A 22,227-nucleotide genomic window follows, 5' to 3' on the forward strand; every position below is an offset into this window, starting at 1 on the left:
ATTAAGTGAACTGTCTCTAGAGCATACGTCTGGCTATCTAGAATGTAATAATTATAAAGGGGGGGGATCTTTTTTATTAGGGTTGGGGGAAACGTCTGTTTTATTCACTGATATTTCTAATGCTTAGAAGAGTGCCTGACACATAGTAGGTGTCAATAAACATTCGTTGACTCAATAAATGAATGAATCTAATTCGTGACAGAGCTGGGTCTAGAATTCTCTACTCCCTCAGCCATTGCTCCTTTAGTGCTGACAAGAGTTGTTCTATGTTCTCAAGCGCCCCACATTTCCTTTGTCGTTTCTGGATGCACCTGTGGTTGGGTTTGTGAGGCGAGGCCAATGAGCTTTCCTAGTGAGGTGCCACTGGCACCCCCGCCTCATAGCGACACGGGGGAGGGAAACAGGGGGTCTGTGGAGGTAATTCCCGAGAGACTAAAGCTGCTGCCCCCGATTTGCCAAGGACGCCAGTGAGGAAGGCCCGCCTGTCCCGCCGCCCGGGCACTGGCCTTACTTTGTCGCCGGAGTGGACCAGGGCTCTGGAGAAGGCCCGGGCCAGCGGCTGGGCGGGGCTGTCCGAGGCTCCCACCTCGCGGTCCCCGCCTGGCGGCCGGCGGCTGCGGCAGAAGGCGGGGCGGTCGTGCTCCCCCTCCCGGACACTGCGGCGGTGGCAGCGCCAGCCAGGCCGCGGCCGCCCACGGGCTCGCGGAGTCGGACGGGACCTGCGCGGGGCGGGAAGGAGGGGCCGGGGCGGGGCTGCTGCGCTGGGAGCCGGGTGGGGGCGCCGCTCTCAGTCTGGGGCGGGCGCTCGGGCTGCGCGGGCTCTAGGCAGCAGCAGCAGCAGCAGCAGCATCCTCTCTTCCTTTACTTCCCTTCCGCTTCTTTCTCTTCCTTCTCCTTCTTTTTCCCCCCCTCCCCTTCTTCCCCTAACCCTTCCACCCCTCTCCTTCTTCTCCGGAGGGCGCTAAGTCCGTGAGCGGTGGCAGTTGCGACCGCGGGTGCATCCAGTTTCTGCGCCCAGGTAAGAGACCGTCCCCACCTCTGACTGTATGTAGGGCGCCTCTCCTTTTGCCTCGGTCTCTGAGTAGAAAGAGATAAGAATGGGGAGGGGTTGTGTCTCGTCCTCTAGGACTCGCAGCAGGCAGTCTGGGAGTTGGCCGAGTGGCCAGCCGTACACCTGGCGGAAGATTCGGGCCTGTCCTCTCCAGGTGTCACTGCGGAGCAGGGGGCCGGACGCTACTGGTACCTGAGCCCTGGCTTCGTAGAAGAGCGAGTGACCTTGTTAGGTACCGCTTTGAAACGACTGAAAACTTACGCCAGGTTAGAATACGTGTTTCGAAAGCCAGTATTACCTGAGCTGTGGAAAGAAGGGGAGTGGATTCTACAAAGATAGTGGAAAATAGGAAATCGAGGTAGGGGATTTTTTTGTTCATCCAGCTGCAGAAAACTGCACACTGCCAAGTGAGTGAGTGAGGGAAGCCTTGCCCATTTCAAATCATGTTTCTCCGTAACTCCTTCAGAAACGGCTGGGAGAGGAGGACTGATATTTATAATTGTAGGAAAATGAAAAATCAATGTCTGGTGGTGCTGGAGGGCGGGGCACGAAGAAATGAGTCTGGTTGAGCTTCCACACAGTCGTTTTTCTTTTTAAACGATGGGGGTGGACCTCTGATCTACAGTACATCTATTCTTTTCTTCTTTTTCTTTTTAAAAGGCTTTTTTGGTGGGGAGAGGAGGACTGCAATGCTGGCTGCCTTCCTTCCCCCACCTCGTCTTTTGTTTAAGGATGGAAATTTCAAGAAAGAGTGTGTGGGGGGCTAGGAGTGGGGAGCTGTATATTTGGGTGTGTATAGGGGGAGGTGTAGTAAAGGGAATGGAGTCAGAAAAAAAATCCTTGAAAACTGGAAATTAATGTTATTCTGCCTGGCATCGGGGCTTCAGGATTTTGTCAGAAAATAAAAAGCTTTCCTTAGCAACAAACCCATTTGTGACAATTGCTGTGTGCCATCTGTCGTAAGCCCTTAGCACAATGCTTCCAGGACGTAGACCCTTTAAAACTGAGTCCGGTGTAAAGGGTTTTTGTTTAAATGACTAAACACACAAGTATGCACACAAATGTATAATACACTATATACATGTTACAAAAGGAAATAGGTACTTAAGAGACTGCTTTTTAAAATTGTATTCGAGGGTTTGGAAATTATGTTGTGAATAAAATCTGTAGTGCAAAACAAAAAAATATTGTTGGGTGGCATATAATTTTGGGTGTGAGGCAAAGGGATTGATGACTGTTGGTAAGGAACTAATTTAAATGTTAAAGATATAATTTATTTTAAAATGATCAGTCTAGAAAAGGAAATGATTGCAAACTGAAATTGAGGTTTGCAGCCACAGTGAGGCGATGGAGAACAAAGCCTTTTATGTGAGCCACATTATGCAAAATGTCCCATGCATGAGCTGCAGGTACCAGCCCAGTTCAAAAGCATAGTTCTTTCACTATGTCATTTCACTGTGGACAATTATAATCTTTTTTGGCAGTCAAATAGATTGAATAAATAGAAGCCCTTTAAAATGCTTTTAATTTTATGCCCAAGGAAAAGATTACAGCCTTCCATCAGAATATAACACAAAACAGCCCTTTAACCGGGCAATAGGTGTCTGTATTTTGGTAGAAATCCTTATGAATTTGCAAATCATGGATGTTCCAAAAGCCCCAGCCCCATGCACACAAAGAACCCTTCCTTCAAGAAAAAAGACATTTTTTTCATTCAGTAAGGATTATTATATTTGTGTATGTGTGTTTATGTTGATTTCCTGGTAATTTCATCTGATTATCATAGGTGTACATCTGCATTCATGATTTGTATATTATCAGAGCCATTGTGGCTTTAGGATCAGTGGTACATGCTGTTTATCTGTGGTTTATTTAATTTTAATTTTTCATATTTTATAGTTTGCTACAATATTATTTAATGTCCAAAGTTTTCTTTTTTTAAACCATAAGTAGAAAATTGCTTAACACACATCTGAAGATCTAAGTAATTTAAAAATAGAGCTACCTTTTATAAAATAATATTTAGTTATATTAATTTTTATTTTATTTGTTTATCTTCTCTCTTTCCCCCCCCCTTTTTTTTTTTATCAAATAACCTGTTTCTTTATGGCTGCTTTAGTCTTCTATACTGCCATAGCAGGGCCGGTGTTTTCAAGAATTTTGAATTTAGGATTGTTCATTCTCTGCAGCACCTCTCAGGATGACTTGTTTACAGCACCTTCTCAGGGAGGAGAGAGGGAAAGAATGTGCTGAAAGAGCATGACCCAGTGAAACTAGCACAGCCATTACCTCATCCTAGTAGGTACTTCAGATTCATTGAGAGCGCAGGCATCCTCTCAGTGGAAACCAAACACCAGGAGCACACCCATCTGAGGGCAAAAGCCTTTCTCTTCCCATAGCAGCCTCTACTAATGTTGTTCCACTGAGGTTAAAGGGATATTTTCTCTTTTATGTATTCCTTTTCAGGGATCTTGAACTTGGTTAGAAATATGTAGCCAGAAATGAAACTTGGCACAGAATCCTCTAAGCCTGAAGGAATAATTTCATTCCTTTACCCCTTTTGGTTTAAACCAGTTCGCAAATTTTCTAAACATCAGAAGGGAAAAGGAAGAAAAATGTTGGTGTATTTTTGTGTATTTTCATATCACACACACATATTTTGTATTGAATTTTACTAGCAGTTAGACAACAGACTGGACATGCTTTTAACAAATATAGTTGCACTGTTGGCATTTTAAAAAATCATTATTACATTTGCTTATAGGACAATAGGTGCATCCTTCGGTGATTCATTGATGTCCATGTGAGACTGACCATATGAAACTGACTTGGGGATTTTAATATTCAAGTTGGTAACTCTGATTATTGAATCTTTTCAATACTTAATTTCCTCTTAACAGATTAAGATAAAGAATCTGAAATAACAGTTACAGTAGAAGATAACACCACCCCCAGATCAATACTATCCTCCTTAATGCTAAAAGTAGTCACTTTAGGTAAGTCATTGGTAAATGCAAGAAACTGAAGGTAACAGTTTTGAAACAATCTCAATTTTTTTCTCTCTGTTATAGATTAGTTAAAGATGCTAATAAACTCTTTGAGTCATATCTGATTCTCTCAGATATATCTAGTCTTTTTGCTACTTTAATTATCTCTTTACTATTGCCATTACCTTTATCTACTCAATCTAGACCTTTTCATGTAAGGGCTATATTTTGATCATTTCACCATATTTTCCCTCCCTTCACATCATTCGTTTTAATTTGATATTTGGATATTAGACTTACTGTTCTCTAGCTATTTTGGTTTCAGTAATGTTACTCTCTTGATACAAATTTGGCCTTTATTTTTCATTAAGGAGAGCACTTATTACCATTTATGTATTTATTCATTATGAGAAACAACTTTTGATATTCTCAGTTTTCAATTGCAGAAAATGATTCTAGGTACCAAAAGCAGTTAAAAGGCTGCAAATTAATATGTAGTACACACAGTCTGTATGGAGGTTTGGGTCGGTGGGTGGGTGTATAGGAAGATGTGGAATGAAAGCAAATTCTCAGCTATTAAAAGCTGTCCATGTAGGGTAGAGATGAGCCTTTTTGTCTAATAGGGTGAAGAAGGAATAAATGTTTTGTTTTTCTGTTTCAACGTATTTTGTCCCCATCCCTCCCCTGTCATGTCTTTGAATTAAGGCCATGGTGCTTCCTTATAAAAATTGTACTGTATGTTTATTGGAAGGAGTTTTACAGTGAATTAGGTGAATTCAGAATTTTAAAATGATGTGAACACAATTAGATGAATTTGTATGAAAAACACTTTGAATCTAATCTTTGATCTTTCCTGTTCAAGACATAAACTTTCCTTTGAATGGTAGTACTTTAACTGTAATACATTTTACTTAAACATTTCAGTAAAATTCTATGGAAAGTTAGACAAAATAAAGAGCTCAGGATCCTCTTTCAGTCTATTGTTAAGGTTATATTGTGGAAGTTGGGGAAAGTTTTAGACAATTTGTTTTCCCTTAAAACACACACCAGAGGGGGCAGATTTCTTTTTTCTTTTTTTTTTTTTTTTGCTTTTTGTTATGTTAATGAGCAAATAATTTACTTTTAAGGTCACATACCTTGACTTTTTTCTTTCCTTCTTTTTTGTCTTCTTTCTTTCCATTCTCCCCTTTCCAATTTCTTCTTTTCTTCTTTACTTAGATTTCTTCTTTACTCCTTCCTTTCAGTTTGTATTGGCAAAATAAACATTGGTCTTTAGAAAATGAAATTATAGCCTGATATTCTTATTGAAATTTATTTTTCAATATATTTATATTTCTCATTTAACATGAAGTTTTATGCTAACCTCTCCTCCTTCTCAAGGCTCCATCCCTATCTTGGTCCTTTCTTTGAACTTGGCTTTTATATCCCCTAGGCTTCAACAGTTTTTTCCTTGTATACCAATCTTTCATAACGCTTTGTACCTCACAAAGTCCTTTAAAAATCAGAAAGAAAAGTTGCTACCCTATTTCTCTCCATTAGTTTGTATCCAAGTTTATTCAGGTTCCCTTAGGTTATAGGTAGTTGCTCACCTCAATGTGTCCTCATTAGCCTTCTTTGAATTACTTTAAAGACATTTTCAGACAAAAATAATACATGTATACAACGAATTTTTTTAAATAAAAAATTTGGCTAGCCAACTGACTTTTTATTATTTTGTTCATCAGACACTATAAAACATGGTTCAACTATTTTTTTTAACTTAACTAGTAAAGTTACTATGTGTCAGGCAGTCCATTGTCTTTATGTTAGTTAACTAATTCCACTAATGTATACCTATTAAGTGGAGTATGAACTACTCTATGAGCAATCAGTAAATGTTGAACTAAATTAATTTAATTTTAAGTAAAATATTCCTAATTACATTTCTCTGTATAGCATCATCATTAGCCATCTTAATCTACCTCAAAAATGACCATAAAATACAGTACTTGAATATCATGAGTATATTTCATCGCTTAACTGTCCAGGTCCTTTACAGTTAAAGCAAACTCACAAGTAAATATACAAACTGACTCTATTTGAGACAAAACAATCATTTCAATATGAACCCTTTACATTTATTTAAGTAGTAATGGATTTTAGGTGGCTACTACGTTGCATTATAACAATTTAAAAGTGACAACACTGTGTTGTTAATGCATGGTGCTGAAATTATATAATGAATTGGCATGAGAAAGTGTTTATCAATTTTAGAATGAATAATATGGTACCATTTTGATTGGTATTAAGGGAATTAAATAATGCTCAGCTTTGACATTTTACTATTTTATTTGAGTATTGTACCTCTCAAATTTGTAATTTACTCTTCCCTTAAGAGTTTTACCTTTTTGAGCAAAATAATGTATTAAACAATAGGCTGCCTATTTTTTATTGTTGTTTATATGATGCACTACGTCCTTTTGGCCCACTTTGAAAAACAAGCAAAAAAGTTTTTAGGATTCAGTTATTCATTCTTTTTATCTTAATAGGTCATCTAGTATAGCCAGGAAAATATTTGATTCTTTAATTTGCTACATAAACTTATTTATTGTTTAAACAAAATTTTTAATCTGTAGCATACAATTTCTTTACTTAGTGGATGAGAACATGGAATTATAATGCTTGTAACAACTTCTCAGCCTGCTAATTTTGTCCACGTGGTGTTTCACAAGGGCTAACATGATGGTGGCAGTGGTGGTATTTGCGTGTTTGTGTGTAATTACTTTCTAAGATAGAGTTAGACTTTTATATATTTGCTTTTTTCATAGGTGAAATCAATTATTATGCAATCAGTTGATTCCACATGAGAACAATTGGTATTAAATACAATTTAATAGGGAAAACAATGACCAAGTATTTATTAATGAAATCAAATTAGATTAATATTAAAGTATCACTGTATTTTTCTGTTTGGATTAAGATAGTCCAGATTCCATTGTTCATTACTGAAATCAAATGGTAAAGCTAAATCTTGTGCTCAAAATTAAAGCATCTCCATGTTGATCAAAATGTCCTAAGTTGGAATACTGGCTACTTAAATGTATCTTTTAAGAAGTTCAGGTGACACTGCTTTTACATGGAAAATGCCCTTTATCTTCACTTAAACATCAGAAACCAGGACTGATGGAACTTTTAAGAATTTTGCTGCTAGGAAAACATAAAATATTAAGCATCTACTGAAACCTGAATCTTTTATAAAACAACCAAGTGACTATGATCTAGGATTTATTTAAAAGATCTTTGGCCACTGTATCTCAGACTAAAGTTTTGCCTCATTCAGGATGAAGATTATTATAGAGCACTGAGTGGCCTTTGGTGAAACTGAACAGTTTTTTTCATTTGTTTAAGTTCTTATAGCTTTAAAACTCAGTCACGAATTTCATGCTTTTTCTTCTTTTGTCTTCAGTAGCACCATATTGAGAGTGGTCAATATCAAAATTGGCAGTATGAAGCTTTGTACAATCCTGGACATTCTTACTGCCTTATTTAGTCCCTTCCCAAATGGTATCATGAGGGTATTAATAGGAATCCAAAGTTCTCCATTAAAAAATGGTATTTAAAATGATAAGCTGATATTTTAATAAAATCTTTTTATTCCTAACATATTTATGATTTATGTAATGGAATAGCTTTTTGTAGCCCTGTTAATTACTGGACTTAGAAGGACTGTGTGTTTACATATCTGGAAATATTTAAAATGCTATTAAATGCATTCTTTTTATAATTAGTTAATTATTTTTTACATTTACAAATGAGAGTTACAAATATATTCTTTATTTCTGTGCCTCTGCCCCATCACTGAAGAGGCATCAATTCTCAAGACTTGCTATTTATATATGAATTAGAGGATGTTTGATGGGGAAAAGAGACTATCAAGAGCAAATGTTGTGAACCTGTGGAGTACATGTAAGTAAACTGGGACAGTGACCATTTAAGTGACTTTCCTTATCTAGTTAGTAGGGGAAGCAGGCCTGAGACTCAGTAATTCGGGCTTAAACTCAGTGCTTGGTAAGAGGTGTCACTGAAGACTCATCTCATTCTGACTGCCATTCCCAATTCTGATTATATTTCTGTTCTCTGAGCTGAGGGTGGAGTGAGGTGGCAGTCATACCTGCCCAACTTTGTGACTCAACTGTGACTTTCACATGGATATAAAAGAGGGAGGGGCTTGGAATTCTAGGGTCATTCCAACCAGCTACATGCCAGCTACACTACTGTAGGCACTGAGACTAAATCTGATCCAGGAAACACTTACAAAGCTACTGCTCCAGGGCCATTCCTGTGGTTTGGATCTCTCAGGATAGTAGTTTAAACTCTGGGGATGTGTGCCCAGACTTGGAAAGCCAATGAACTTTTCTGTGAGCTTGAACTATCCATACTGATGCCTCCAGACTGATTTGAATCTGTGTTTAAACTTGGCTCAACATATAAGGGGAATCCAACAAAAATAGGTAGGTTGAAACTTTTTTCTCATCTGTAATGCCATTAAATTTTCTTAAAATTGCTTTCCTTTTGCGTTTTCCCCGGATTTAACATTTTTACCTAAGAGGAAGTGAGCTAGAAAGGCTGTGGGCCTCTGTGTTTGTGCCTGTTTTCCACTTACCTTCCTACTCTTATGTGCCTTCCTGTTTCTCTGCCTACAGTGCTCTATCCCTCTTGGTGGTGGTGGTTGTTGTTGTTTGTTTTTTCCAAGACTGCATATTAAATAAGAATTGGGTGTTGCTGTGGTTCCTGTGTTCAGCAGAGCTTCACCTGCACCCATGCTACTTAAGCTTTATGGAATCTTTAGTTGACAAATACTTGAAAGCCATGAAAAGCATCTTAAAGGAAAGAAATTAAGTAGAAATTGTGCTTAAATATTAAGGAGAAACATATTCCTGGTCACTGAAAACTGAAACCATACCACTATCGGGAGAGTGAAATAATTCTAATGCCACCGTTCTGTTAGAAAATTCCATGTAGTATGTCTTAATTCTCTAGATGAACATGTCTAAACATCCATCAGAATCAGTGACTGTTTTATCACTGAGTAGATAGAACAGAGTTTCTTATAATTTCCATATACATTGATGAAAAATGAGTTGTGCATACTGTCTTCCTCTAAAGTGTCTTTATGTGGTACAGGGAATAAAACCACCTTAACTGTATATCAAGAGTCAACATATATAAATGCAGATCTCTTAAAGTAAGATATTTCATACTCTTCTTAGTTTATTTTGTTTGGTGGTCTGAAATTTAAATAATCTGTAAAGAATTAAGATAATGCCTTTTAGAACATGATGTTCTTACTTGGGAGGGATTCACTGTCTCTTCTATTTGAATATCAGGCTAGTGTGTCCTTTCTTAGATCATAGCCCATGGTTCATTCATTTATTTATTTAACACATGGTTATTGGGTTCCTAATATTTAGCAGGCACTTTTCTGAATGTGGAGAATATCAGAAGAAACCACATAAATTCCTGTCCTCATGGAGCTAACATTCTAGCAGCAGGAGATAGACATTAACAAGTAAAATAATAAATAAACATTTCAGACACAAATAAATGCTGTAGGGAATATACAATAAATATATATAATAGAGCTTGTCTGTGGTGGGATAGGCTGCCTTTGGAGGCATGAGTGATGAGAAGTAGCCAGCCATAGTAGGACCCAGAGGAAAAGCTTTCAAGTGAGAGAGAATAGGCTCAAAGTAGGAAGAAGTTTGGTATATTTGGAAAACAGAAAGACCAATGGCACTGGAGTCCAACGGACATGGTAGAGGATACTGGGACACTTAGCTCAGAACAGAAGGCAGGTACCAGGCCACATTGGTCCTTTTGACCCCGATAAGGAGTTTGTCTTTTATTTAACTTGCACTGCACTGTAATTTTTGAGGTTAAAAGCAGAATTTTTTAAGAATCTCATAAAAGCTTTCAAAGATTAATTATATCTTCTAAATCCCTGTAGATATATCTGTATCTTATTTGCTAATGTGTTAAATCACAAGAGAGAAATAATTTAGAAAATCAAAAATCAATGGTGGAAACAAGTAGACTTTTGGTAAGCTGTTCTTATCTAATGCTGTGATGTAAGTCAAACTGTGTCATTTTTTTTTGGCTATTGGAGAATTACATGCATAATTAATTTTAATCACTTGTAGTCTCTTTGTACCCCAAACCAAGCTTTTCAAAATAATCTAAACGGAAAAGTACAAATTCATGTTTGAGGGAAGTAGTAAAAAAAAAATTCCGTTCTCAATATGAATGTGTTCTTTGGCTATTTCCCCACAGCAGATTTAGTTGTAAACAAGGTCAGGTGCCAAGCAACAACCAACATTAAATAACAGTGTAACACACATTTTGCTTCTTAGAGACAATAGTCTAAATCTCCTGAGAATTTGGTAAGTGAGCTGATCCAGTTTCATGATAATCTTGAACCATGTATGAGATTAATAAACAGTGTACCTCTTTATGCATATATTGCTTATACTAAAATATTTAATGTACTTTTCAGATATTTATGGACTTAGTGTAATGCTCTATTGAGTTTAGCTTTAAATACAGTTTGCAGACACTTGATTTATTGTACTTTTGGCGTGGTTCAAAGCTGTTTACTTTTTTCCTAAGCATGCCCTCAATAAACAAAATTATTATTTTTTTATTTTTGTCATGGTAGTTACTGGACATTTCCAAAATATTACTTAATTTAGGAGAAGTTAATATTTTTTATTTTATAATGGAGTATTTAATTATTGTTGATTTTTGTTTAAGCCTCTTTCCTTGACTTCTGTTTTATTTTTAGGATTATTTTTATTATGTAAATTACTTTAATGTGGAACCATTCGATATAGGGATCTCCCAGACTTGCAGTTACTGAAATATTAAAAATATGGGACAAGCATGGTTACTCATGCCTATAATCCTAGCATTTTAGGAGTCTGAGGCAAGAGTTCAAGACCAGCCTAAGCAACATAGTCAGACCCCAAATTTACAAAACAATTTTTTTTTTAATTAGCCAGGTGTGCTAGTGCATGTCTGTAGTCCCAGCTACTCAGGAGACTGAAGTGAAAGGATTGCTTGAACCATAGAGTTTAAGGCTGCAGCGAGCTATGATTGTACCACTGCACTCCAGCCTGCATGACAGAGCCAGATCCTCTCTTTCTCTCTCTCTCTGTCTATATATATGTTATATATATATATATATTATATATATAGGTTTTATATATCTATATGTTTTGTATATATATGTTATATATACATATATAAAGCAAATCAACAAATACTTCAAATATATTTTAAAGTCTGAATAGTATTCTTGGAATTATATCCAGAATGTGGGCTTTTTAATATTGAGATATTACTAAGCATCAAATATAAATTAAAATGTATTTCAAAGGATTAATGAAAGAGCTTTAAAAAGAATCAGAAAAGTAATTAATTTCTTCTATATAGACAACCCTGCTTGTACTATAGAGCATCAAATATACAGCATATTGTTCTCATCTAGTTGACAGTCACTAGAGATAGAAGACATAAAACTGGTATTAAAAATAATATAATTTACAACAAAAAATAATATAAATTACAACAATATGAATGGTAAAAAAAAAAGTATGTCTTATAAGTGCTAGCAAATTCAGAGGAGGGAGTGTCATTGCCATGTGCAGAAGTGAAACACATTATGTCGGAAGTAGCATGAGTGTGTGTAGGTCTGGAAAAGCACCTAGATAGGACAAGAGCAATAGCAAAGGCACTGAGGTGACAGTGAGCAAAGCAAACCAGATTGCCTGTAATAGAGGGTTCCTTTTGGAGAACAGTTGCCTGTGTGGGTGGTGCTGGATTTGTTGAGGTCCTTAGTAAGAGATTTGGTTTCATCGTAAGGCCACTGGCATCAGTGAAGGATTTCTGACCTGGAAAATGGCATGAGGAATGTGATATATTCAGATTAGCAAGAAAAATTTGGGGAAAGATAGTGGCCTGCCTAGAATTTCTACATATGGTGTAGCATAGAGACATCAAACTATTCAGACTGGGAAACTAAGGGACTTCTTTGGAAATTTTGGTTACAGACGTTTTCACATACAATTAAGAATATATCAACACTAACGAATGGGATTGTGTGATGCTGGTGGAGATGGGTGAGAGTTAGAAGCCATGCAGAAATGTAGTCAGTGAATAATATAGGCTTCTATTCGGGTTATGTCATGTGCATGCCAAATATATATATATATATATATATATATACACACACACACACACACACACACACACACACAGATATACATACACACACACACACATATATACATATACACACACATATGTGTGTATATGTATATATATGTGTGTGTGTGTGTATGTATATATACATATATGTGTACATACATATATATATATAGACACTGGCCTTGGAAAATAAAGCAAAAGAACAAAGATTAATTTCTATTTAATTCCTTCTAATTTCTAGGCCTTAATGGAAATGGACTTCATGACTTCACAGAATAAGTTAGTAAACACTTTTTGAAAATCAGTTATATGTATGTATATGTATGTTAACAAATTGTCTTTCAGAAGATTACAAACACATTCTTGTTAGACATTTATTTCTAATTTTAAAAATTTTCATTAAGACGTATTAATATTTTTATAGTTAATGTACTGTGGTAGGGATTGACAAGTTATTTTATCAAAGGGCCAGAGAGAAAATTTTTAGGCTTTGTGGGCCATATATAGTCTCTATTACAATTACTCAGCTCTGCTGTTGTAGCAAGAAAGAAGCCACAAACAATAAACAGTTCTTATCATGTTCCAATAAAATTTTATTACTAAAAACAAGTGACAGTCCCATTTGACCTTCAGACTGTATTTTGTCAACCCCTGGCATATGTTGTCATGGTTGAACATGAATCCAGAAAATGGCTTTGAAATTATAAAAACCATACTGTTAAAAGATAACAAATATATGAAGACTATATGAAGACAATAGTTAATATATTTCCCTTTATGAAGTCCCATGGATGGAATCTTTAGATTTCTCTCAAGTCAGAGCATGTTAGATACTGGAGACTCTTTCCTAAGCCACTAGCTTGGTTTTGGAATCAGTGTTTGTGACGTTGATTGTGTCTCCATTTTTTTCTTGGCTTCTAGTTATCTCAGAATAAAATCGTGTCCCCCTTCAAGTAACTGTGTAGAATCTTTAGTAGACATTTCATACACTAACATTTTCATGCATCATTTTCTTATGATTTCTCTTTATCCTAATTTTGTTGAATGTTTTTATTGAAAGGTAAAATGTAAATCAAACTACATTCTGTATTTTCATCAGAGATCTACTTTTAATGAAAGTCTGTGACCAGAACAATATTCACTTTTCAGAAAGAAAAGATGGCATGGCCTTTCAATCATATTGTACTATCAAATTAGGACAGATTGCATTGTTCTTGTTCAGTTTTCACAGTTGAAATCATTTTCTCAAAAATAAATTATAACGTGTGTGTGAATATGCTGTCGGAGGACATTTGTTAAATCTGTTACCCTTGTACTTAAAAAAAAAATGGGGTGGATTTGTTGCTTCTGAACCTTTCACTGTTTGTTATCACAAATGTCTTTTAAACAGTTTTTCAACCCTCTCAACTTTAGTGGTCCTGGTAGGAAGATGCTAAGACCCAGATATTTTGTCTTATAAGTGCATGGTCATGAAAATATTCTGAGAATTAGAATTTAGATATGTAAGCACTATTCTGTCTCTCTCCAGAATGCCGCATGAGGTTTTCTCATTCAAACTGAAATCTGGGACTTACAGTATAACTGTGAATTTTGATTTTGTTTTGTTTTACATATTCTCATGTGAAATTGCAGTGTTGCCTTCTAATTTTGATAATAGGTAGATATTGTGGATACATTGGAATTAGAATTAAATAATTGGCCTAATTTTAACTGTCCTATTAAATCAATAGTGAGATTGACTCTTCCAGAAATGACATGATGGGCAAGAGAACTCCTCGTGTGACCATTAGCCTGAAAACAAAAAGTTACTAATTAGCTGCGACTTGATAATGATTCTTAGACATAATCAATGGGAGTGTCAAGGGAAATGGCAATATTCTTCTTTAAAAGCTAAGAAAAATAGAAGAATACTATACAAAAATACATGTTAGAAAGTTCTTGGTTGTCAGATAGTTAGTGGTTTGTTCCCCCTTATCAGGACTTGTCTTTGAGATAAGTTGTTCCCCTGTAATCATCTTGCATTGTTTAGAGTCACAGAGAATTAGATATGTAACAAGTTGCATTTCAACCAGATGTGGAACATAGACAACACATTGAGTGATGAGCCATAGGTATAGTCAGAACCAGATTTCAACAAATATTATTGCCTAGGTGCAATTGCAAGGAAAGTACAATAGGCATGAGACTGTACTATTGTTATGGTAGTGAAATATATAAAGTATCTCAAATATTAGCAAGAGGTTAGATTAAGCTAAGTTAGTCAAAATGAAAAGATGGTGTTGTACTTTGCTAAAGTGAGTTCAATTTTATTTTCCCATGGCAAAGAAAAAAATTCATATTTTATTATAGAGATCAGATACTTACGGAAACAGTCTGTAGATAAGGATGTAGATGTAAATGGGGTATGAATATTTAACCTTGAGAATATTATTTTTATTATTTTAAAATAATTATTTCAAGGTAAAAATTGCTTAGGGTTCCTGTGTTATGCTGGGTTATTTTTTGCATTACAAAATATTTCAAAAACGTAAGAGCAGCCACTGGAAACTTTGTGATGAATTAAATATTCATGACTTTATATCTTGTGATTAAAACATAGTTTATTGTGTAAATAACTCCATCGATTTTATTCAGTATACTTTTTCTGGGAATATAATTAGGAAAAGACGTTAACAATTGCAGTTGCCTTTCTCAAAATATTATGCACCTTCTTAAACCTGCAGAGAAGGTTCTATATGTCTATGGAGAATCTACTCTTACCATTGAGCTGAGGAGCTCTGGTTTAGGCCAAGGCACATCTGGAAAATGCTTCTCCTTAGAAAAATACTATTGGCTTAAACAGAGTGGCACCACTTATTCATGCCATTTCTGGACTCATGTCAGCATCCTCAGGATGGAATGAAAAGTAACCTTATGATGACACAGCTCTCTGGTGGTCAGTTTTGCTGTTACGTATCATCTTCATAAAATCTAGGTATACATATATTCAAAACACAGACAATATTTCAAATTTTGGAATAACCATATTATTATTTATAATATAATCTAATAATAGAATAAAATAGACCTCCTGTTGGAAAAATCCATACCAACTCTAATAAAAGTTTCATTTTGCTCTTAAAAATAACATACTGATTTTTATTCGGTTGCCATTTAACTGCATAAAAATTTGTAAGTTAAACATTTGAAGTTATACAAGAACAGTATAATGCCTCCTCATTGATGGTATATAAATAAAGTTTCTTCTCTATTTCTGAGGTTGGAGAGAATAAAATGGAGAACAAAGAGGGGTATCATATGGTGATCGCTTTGTGTAACTCCAGTTTGACTGAATGCTGTTATTTCTGTGTACCCACATTGCTGCTCTGTTTTGTCATTTATAGGATTATACATTTGATTACCTAATTCCATGACTACATGTGATTGCTAACGTCCACATTTATTAATACCTATACTTCTTCGAACAAGATGCCTAATATATGTGTGTGTATAAACGTGTACATATATATAATTTACAAAGGACAACTTTGCATAGACTCATAAAGGAAGTGCTGAAAAAAAATCTAAGTTGAAACTAAACTATGACTTTCTTGGCCCTTGTTTCAGTATTTTTAAGGTGAGGATAGTTACTAAAGATCTCTTGAGTTTTTTGTTTTATTTTTGCTTACATCTAAGAATCTGGAAGTCAAATTAAGGCTATCTTTTAGGGCAAAGACTTACTGTTTCTCAGGAAGTGAGAGAGAGTGAACAAAATACTCTATATGCCACAATTATAGCTCCATAGGAAAAGGCAATGTCAACACGTTTACCATACATAAGAGATGCTGATCACTTATCAGTCACATTAGCCATTTGAGAACGGTCAGAAAGTAAGCAACTGTCACCCTTTATAAAATTGTATAAAGTTTATAAAATTTTAAGTCGATGTTACATTATCCCAGTGCTTGGTACTGGGATATACAACATGAATAGATATAGACAAAGCACTGAATTTATCTGGAGGAGAATGTAAATAAAATAACATCTTACTGACCCTTATTTATTTTATGGTTTTATTGTCCACACAATAACTTTAAAAAACATGATAAGTTACAAACTGTTCTATTACACTGTTTAGATTTATCACTCTATATCATTGTATAGGCCACATAATTTTTATGGAATAGTTCACTTTTTAAATATTTATCCTTGAAACATTCACTAATTTCAGTTTTGAAGTAGTGTACAAGACACCATAGTCACTACATAATTTTTGTTTCCTTGTTTGTATAGTATCTGCAATATTTTATTCTCTTATTCACCATGATATCCCAGTTGCGTCTATGAAGGGAATGGTCAATAAGTATTTTTGAGTGAATGAATGAATAGTTTTAGAGACACAAGCTTAGCATCCCAAAAGATTTAACAAAACTTGTTTCATCCTATACCAAAAAGGAAATGGTGACTACTTTTGGAGAAAATAAGATTTGAAAGAATCAACACTGTCTGTTTCTCTTAAAAAGAAAAAGAAACCTCATTCATTTGTCTAAAATATCCAATTTTTGCCTTTGACACAGAAATTCTTATAACATCGCCCTCTTATTGAGTCCTTGAGAAAGTCATTTGACCCTCTAGGCCTTAGTTTTCTAATAAAATAAGGGGATAAATTTGTCTCCAAGACTGCTTCTGTTTCATGGTTAATTGGAAGAACATTACATTAATTCACACTTTTACACAAATCAGTCATCTTAGCTACCTGTTTGCTCAACAAAGACTGCAGTGGTTGGAATGCTGAACAGGTAAGTGTTTTTGGTTTGTTTGTTTTAATTAGGGAAATCTGAATGTCGTAAAGAAAGGTTGGAATTATAAGGCACCTTTCAGAGGAAACAAATCTATCCATAGTGAACACTTACTTTATATTCAGCAAGTGTTTATTAAGAACACAGTTTCCTACTGCGATGAGCCATGTTAGCAGTACAAAGTAAAAGACAATCCCACATCCCTGCCCTCCTGAAGCCTGTTACCCAGTTGAAGTCAGCCACCTCACATCCTTTTGGCAACTAAACAGACTATAAATAAATGCTTATCATATCACTAATTTAGGTTTTTAAAAGTCCTTGGGGGAGGAAACATACATGTGATACACTTAAATAAGAGCCCAGTCGTAATTATAGTTGTGTGCTAAAATCATCATTTATGGTCATGTATAAAAATGATGATTCTAATACATAACCATGTAAATAATGATACAAGTAATCAGAGCTGCTGGAAAGATGAGACTGAGACAAAGCTTTGGGAAAAGACACAACTTTACATTCTTTGTAGACTATATTCACCCTTCCCGTAGCTGGTGTGGATTTTTAAAAGAATAAAAAATCTTTTTGAAAAAAAATAATTTGCAATAGAAAGGAAACAAGGTTGTTTTTCTTCACTAATGTACATAATACCACATTTTATTTCTTTGGGCAGTTAAGTCTTAAAACAATTCATCAGGCGTATGGATAAAACATTACTTATAAATCCTTTAAATTTTTTGTTATATACGGATGATCTACAAATGTCTATTTAAATTCTCTGAGAATGTCTTCCACTTCAAATGTAAGTCCTTTGGAGGACTTGATGCTTTGGAAAAGAAGGGAAAAAGGAGGTATCCCCAAAGGATTTATTGTACTGCTTTTCGAAGTGGAGGCCAGCTGTTTTTGGAAATAGAATTAAAATGTAAATTATCAAAGGGAAATAATGAGAGCCATTCCTTTTAAACAATGCCCAGTGCAATCAGAGTAAGAAAAGGATTTAGGGAGATTTCCTACTATGCACAAGTCACGAATGATGAAGTGAAAGGCTGGGAGGGAAGTGATTTGCAAGGAACTAAGTGAACACAACCCACTGATTGTCTAGGACACTTAGAAGTTGAATTAATCGAGGAACAGACCTTCAGTTCTGCTGGGCCTGAATCCAAATCACAAGGTAACTGTGCATGGAACTTAGGAAGTCACTACATTAGTACTATAGCAGGACTGTAAATGGAACTACAGTGCTGGCATGAGTTGCATTTCAATTCATGTGGTTTTTGAATCAAAACAGAGGTCTTTTAGCACAATGCAGTCAGTCAGTGCCACATGGGAACAAAACAGAAAGATTATACATGTTTCCGCAGGATCGTCTATATTAATTATTGGACAAACACCCATAAAAGCTTTTAAATTTGAGGATTTTCACAAATAAATTAGTTTTTATTATGTTTTTCTACAAATTTAAGTGCTTCAGAAAGGCCCAAATGTTCTAACCAGGGCTACATACGTAGAGTATACTCATTTAACTATTTCTATTAAGTCCTAATATTTAATGTCAATCAGATGTCATAGTTATGTGATGAGGAAATAAAATGTTGATGAGGAAAGGAAAAATGTAGATATATTGATTTGTAGTTGGTTTTTACACAAGTAAACCACTAAGTTGAGGGAGCAAAATAACTTTAACCTTAAAAATTTGGGGGGTCTAGGGGCCCCCAAGACATTGATCAATGATTTTGCCTTTTTGTATGGGCTGGTGAACAATTTCTATAGTGTCCAAATGACTAAAGATCAGATCGCAGTTAATGACTGAAATAATAAGGGATTTTATTAGCAAATAAATGTTTAATTTTCAGCTTAAATTTTGGCATTATCTCCTCATCCTCTACCTCCAGTATTTTATTAAGGTCCCTGACTCTTCTTTCTGTTTACACTTTCACTGGATGATCTTTTCCATTGTCCAATATTTAACAACCATTTGTATTCTGACTACTTCCTAATCTGTATCTCCAGTTTGGGAATCTTCCCTGAGAGTCAGGCTCATATATCCAACTGCCTGCCAGGTGGCTTCACTGGTGTTCTGCAGGCACCTGAAACTCAACATGTTCATAATGAAACTTATTTCAACATCCACCCTTACATTCCTCTTAGAGTCCCCATTTTAGGTCATGGAACTATTCCAAGTCAGAAATGAAAAGACATCCTAGACTCCTAAATATATATTTCTTTCAAATTTTTCTCCTTTCATCTCTATTGTCACTGAATTTGTTTTTCACCTTTCATCTGAAATATAGCATTTGATTTTCTTGCCTCCAAACTTTTCCCATTAAATTCGCTATTTATATGAGCCAGCGTAATTGATCTTTCTTAACTGCATATTTAACCAAATCACTCCTCTGTTTAAAATCTTTCCTCCAGTATTAATATAGCATATAAAACCATGCAAATCTGGAAGCATGCTATCTCTTCAATCTTACTTTCAGCCACTCCCTTCCTGTATTTTTGGCCTCAGAAATACCAATTTACTGTAGTCTCCACACATTACTTGCTCTGTTCTTCCCATTATAGGTTTTTTTTTCCTCCTTGGCTAGCTGCTTTTAATCTTTCAAAACCAGCTCAGTTTTTGTATTTCTATCCCACTGGCTATTTATACTTCTTGCAGGAAGTAACCATCATATTCATTTTTGTAAATCCAGTTTCTAGCAGAGTGCCTGGCATATACTATGTACTGAATAATTATTTGTATAATCAAACGACAGTGCAGGTTCACAGTTCTGTTTAGCTTTTGCTAGTGAGTACTTTGATTAAATTGGTGCTTGTCTACTGCACTGTTTCCCTCTACAGAGCTAACATCAGTCAAATGCTTTAGTATAACAAATATTTTTATCATACTTCTTGATGTATGCTACCAGTCTCTTCAACACCCACTCCCAAAAAACACTTGTTCCATTATTACGCCCTATCCTGGTTAAACTAAAGACTCAACCTCAGTTTATTCACTTCGGCCATGGGGATAGTTTATTTTCCAAAGTTTTGTGAGAGTTAACTGATGGAGAGCTTATGTGAACATGGAAGCATGGTGTCAGGCACACATCATTGGAGTTGAGTAAATATTCAGTGAATTTTCATAAAACCTGAAGACTCAACATTTTCTAAAATGTTTCAACACTGTCATTGGAAAATAAAGATGATGAACAGCTGCTCATAGGAAAGAGGCGAGCTAAAACTTTAATCTACTAGAGGAGGCTACTATGGGGCTCAGTTTCCACACTTGTCATCACTTTGGATTCTTTACACTCAGCAAACCTCCAAGCAAAACCAGTTTTAGGAATATATTATTCAAGTACTGAGAAAGAATTTTAACATTTCCTTTGTATAATAGTTAAGTATTTTGTTTCAATTTTAGAGATTTTCATAAGGTCAACAGAGATGTCTGTATGCTTGAAATCTATATTGTTTTGCTCAGGTTAATTTAATTTAGTGGCAATAAATGATTTACCAAGCACATTAACCATTAACACCAGCAAAGTAGTCAGAAGTTTAAGACATCTGTCTCAAGTTAATGCAGGAAATTAGAACCCCCATGTTTAATTCTTTCTCGGGGACTAAAATTTGAAATGTATGTGTCTCTCTAGTTCAATATTTCTTGTCTTTGCTCAAGGATTAATTATATTACTCAGTCTCAATGAATAAGGAAATTAATAATTCATGCCTAAATATTACATAAGTGAACATTTTTGTTGTACTAATTAGAATCTTGTAATTAAAAGTCTTGTATGACAAGTACGTGGGACTGTCGGCTGAAATAACCATACATTCCAATTAGATTCAGTAAGTCAGTATCATTTATGGAGAGGAAGCCTATTTGTCTAAAATTAGAACCTGGGCTGGGCTGATATTTTGAATCAAAATCTGAAGTGAATTTTGGTTGCAGTTTAGTAAAATTACTTTAAGATATTTTGTCAGAGGGAAAATGAAAATTAAAGTAAAATTCAAACCTCATTATAGTAATTACTAAAGGAGTATGTAAGTTAATTGTTTAACTTGAAATTTAATTATAATGACTATTTTTATTTTTCAAACTGAGTCATCGTTGAAGCTTAGTTTGCTATTCAATCATGTATTCTTTAAGGAAATTTGAAAGACACTTGGTTTCTTGATTAAAAGTTCTTATCGGGAGCAATTTTTAAAAATAGTATATTTTTAAAATTTTAAAGTACTTTATAAAATCTCACACTTTCAAAAAGAAATATTTGATTGTCACATATAAAAAAGCTTAAGTCAAGCTTTTTTGTGATGATGTGTTACCATCACTACTCTGACAGACATGGTTTTTTTTGTTTGTTTGAATGCTACATTGTTTTTGCCCGATTCTATAATCAATAAATTTCCTAAGGACTATTTAGTTGTAATTCTCTTGAAATTAAAAAATATATATATGGATCACTCAGATTTTGATTTAGAATCAATGAGAATATTCATATTGTGATACCTTAACACATAAGTATCTAATTAGCTCCAAAACGGCTTCCACATTTAAGTAATATTAAAAATTGCTAACAAAGCCTAATCCTATTCAAATACTTCTAATGGGCAATAGGGACACTACAGTTATTTTGCCTTCATGCTCTCAAGAGAGAGGTTTACGTTCACCTTTATTTTTGTAAACTGACTCCATGATATGCACAATGTCATTCTCTGTTGAGGTAATGGTGAAAGTGAGTATCACTGAAAGCAAAAGCTACATTATAATTATTATGCAGAATAGATTGACAAGAGTATGGTTTCAGTGTTTGGGTTTTCTTAAAACCCTAAAGCTATGTGGCACAGGTTTTTCAGCAGAGAAGTTGCAACACATTTAAAACATATAGCCAGAAATGTGGGTGGAGACAAGAAAAGTTGGTGCTCTTGTTTCTTATGGAAAAGCAAAAATCACTCAGAACACAAGATCCTTCTGGGCACATAAATAATCTGTATTAAGAGTAAGATGTCATTTTTATGTAACATCTTAACTATGGTGACTTATTAAATATGATCAAGAAAATCATGTTCTACCAACAGGACTGAACTTGAGAATAACAATCAGAAGCATTGGCAAACCATTCGAACACCCACATCTTCCAAGAAAATTACTCATAATAGCAATTTGCATTGAGGTATTAGGAAGCATGTT

General features: G+C 35.1%; 1 protein-coding gene across 3 annotated transcripts in view; it reads left to right on the forward strand.

The window, feature by feature from the left end:
* Window positions 1–752: 752 nt before the first annotated feature.
* Window positions 753–22,227, forward strand: part of MAP2 (microtubule associated protein 2) — a 310,603-nt gene continuing 289,128 nt past the window's right edge. The window contains exons 1-2 of one of the 3 annotated variants that reach the window (XM_030803700.1): window positions 784–1,018; window positions 3,952–4,047. The gene's annotated coding sequence lies outside the window, so the exon portion shown is untranslated. Of the gene's footprint in view, window positions 1,019–3,877; window positions 4,048–22,227 lie in introns of those variants that run through there. The other 2 variants (XM_030803699.1, XM_030803701.1) reach the window with 2 other exon arrangements.

Source organism: Nomascus leucogenys, chromosome 22a, assembly GCF_006542625.1.
Source record: "Nomascus leucogenys isolate Asia chromosome 22a, Asia_NLE_v1, whole genome shotgun sequence".
Classification (NCBI taxonomy): Eukaryota; Metazoa; Chordata; class Mammalia; order Primates; family Hylobatidae; genus Nomascus; species Nomascus leucogenys.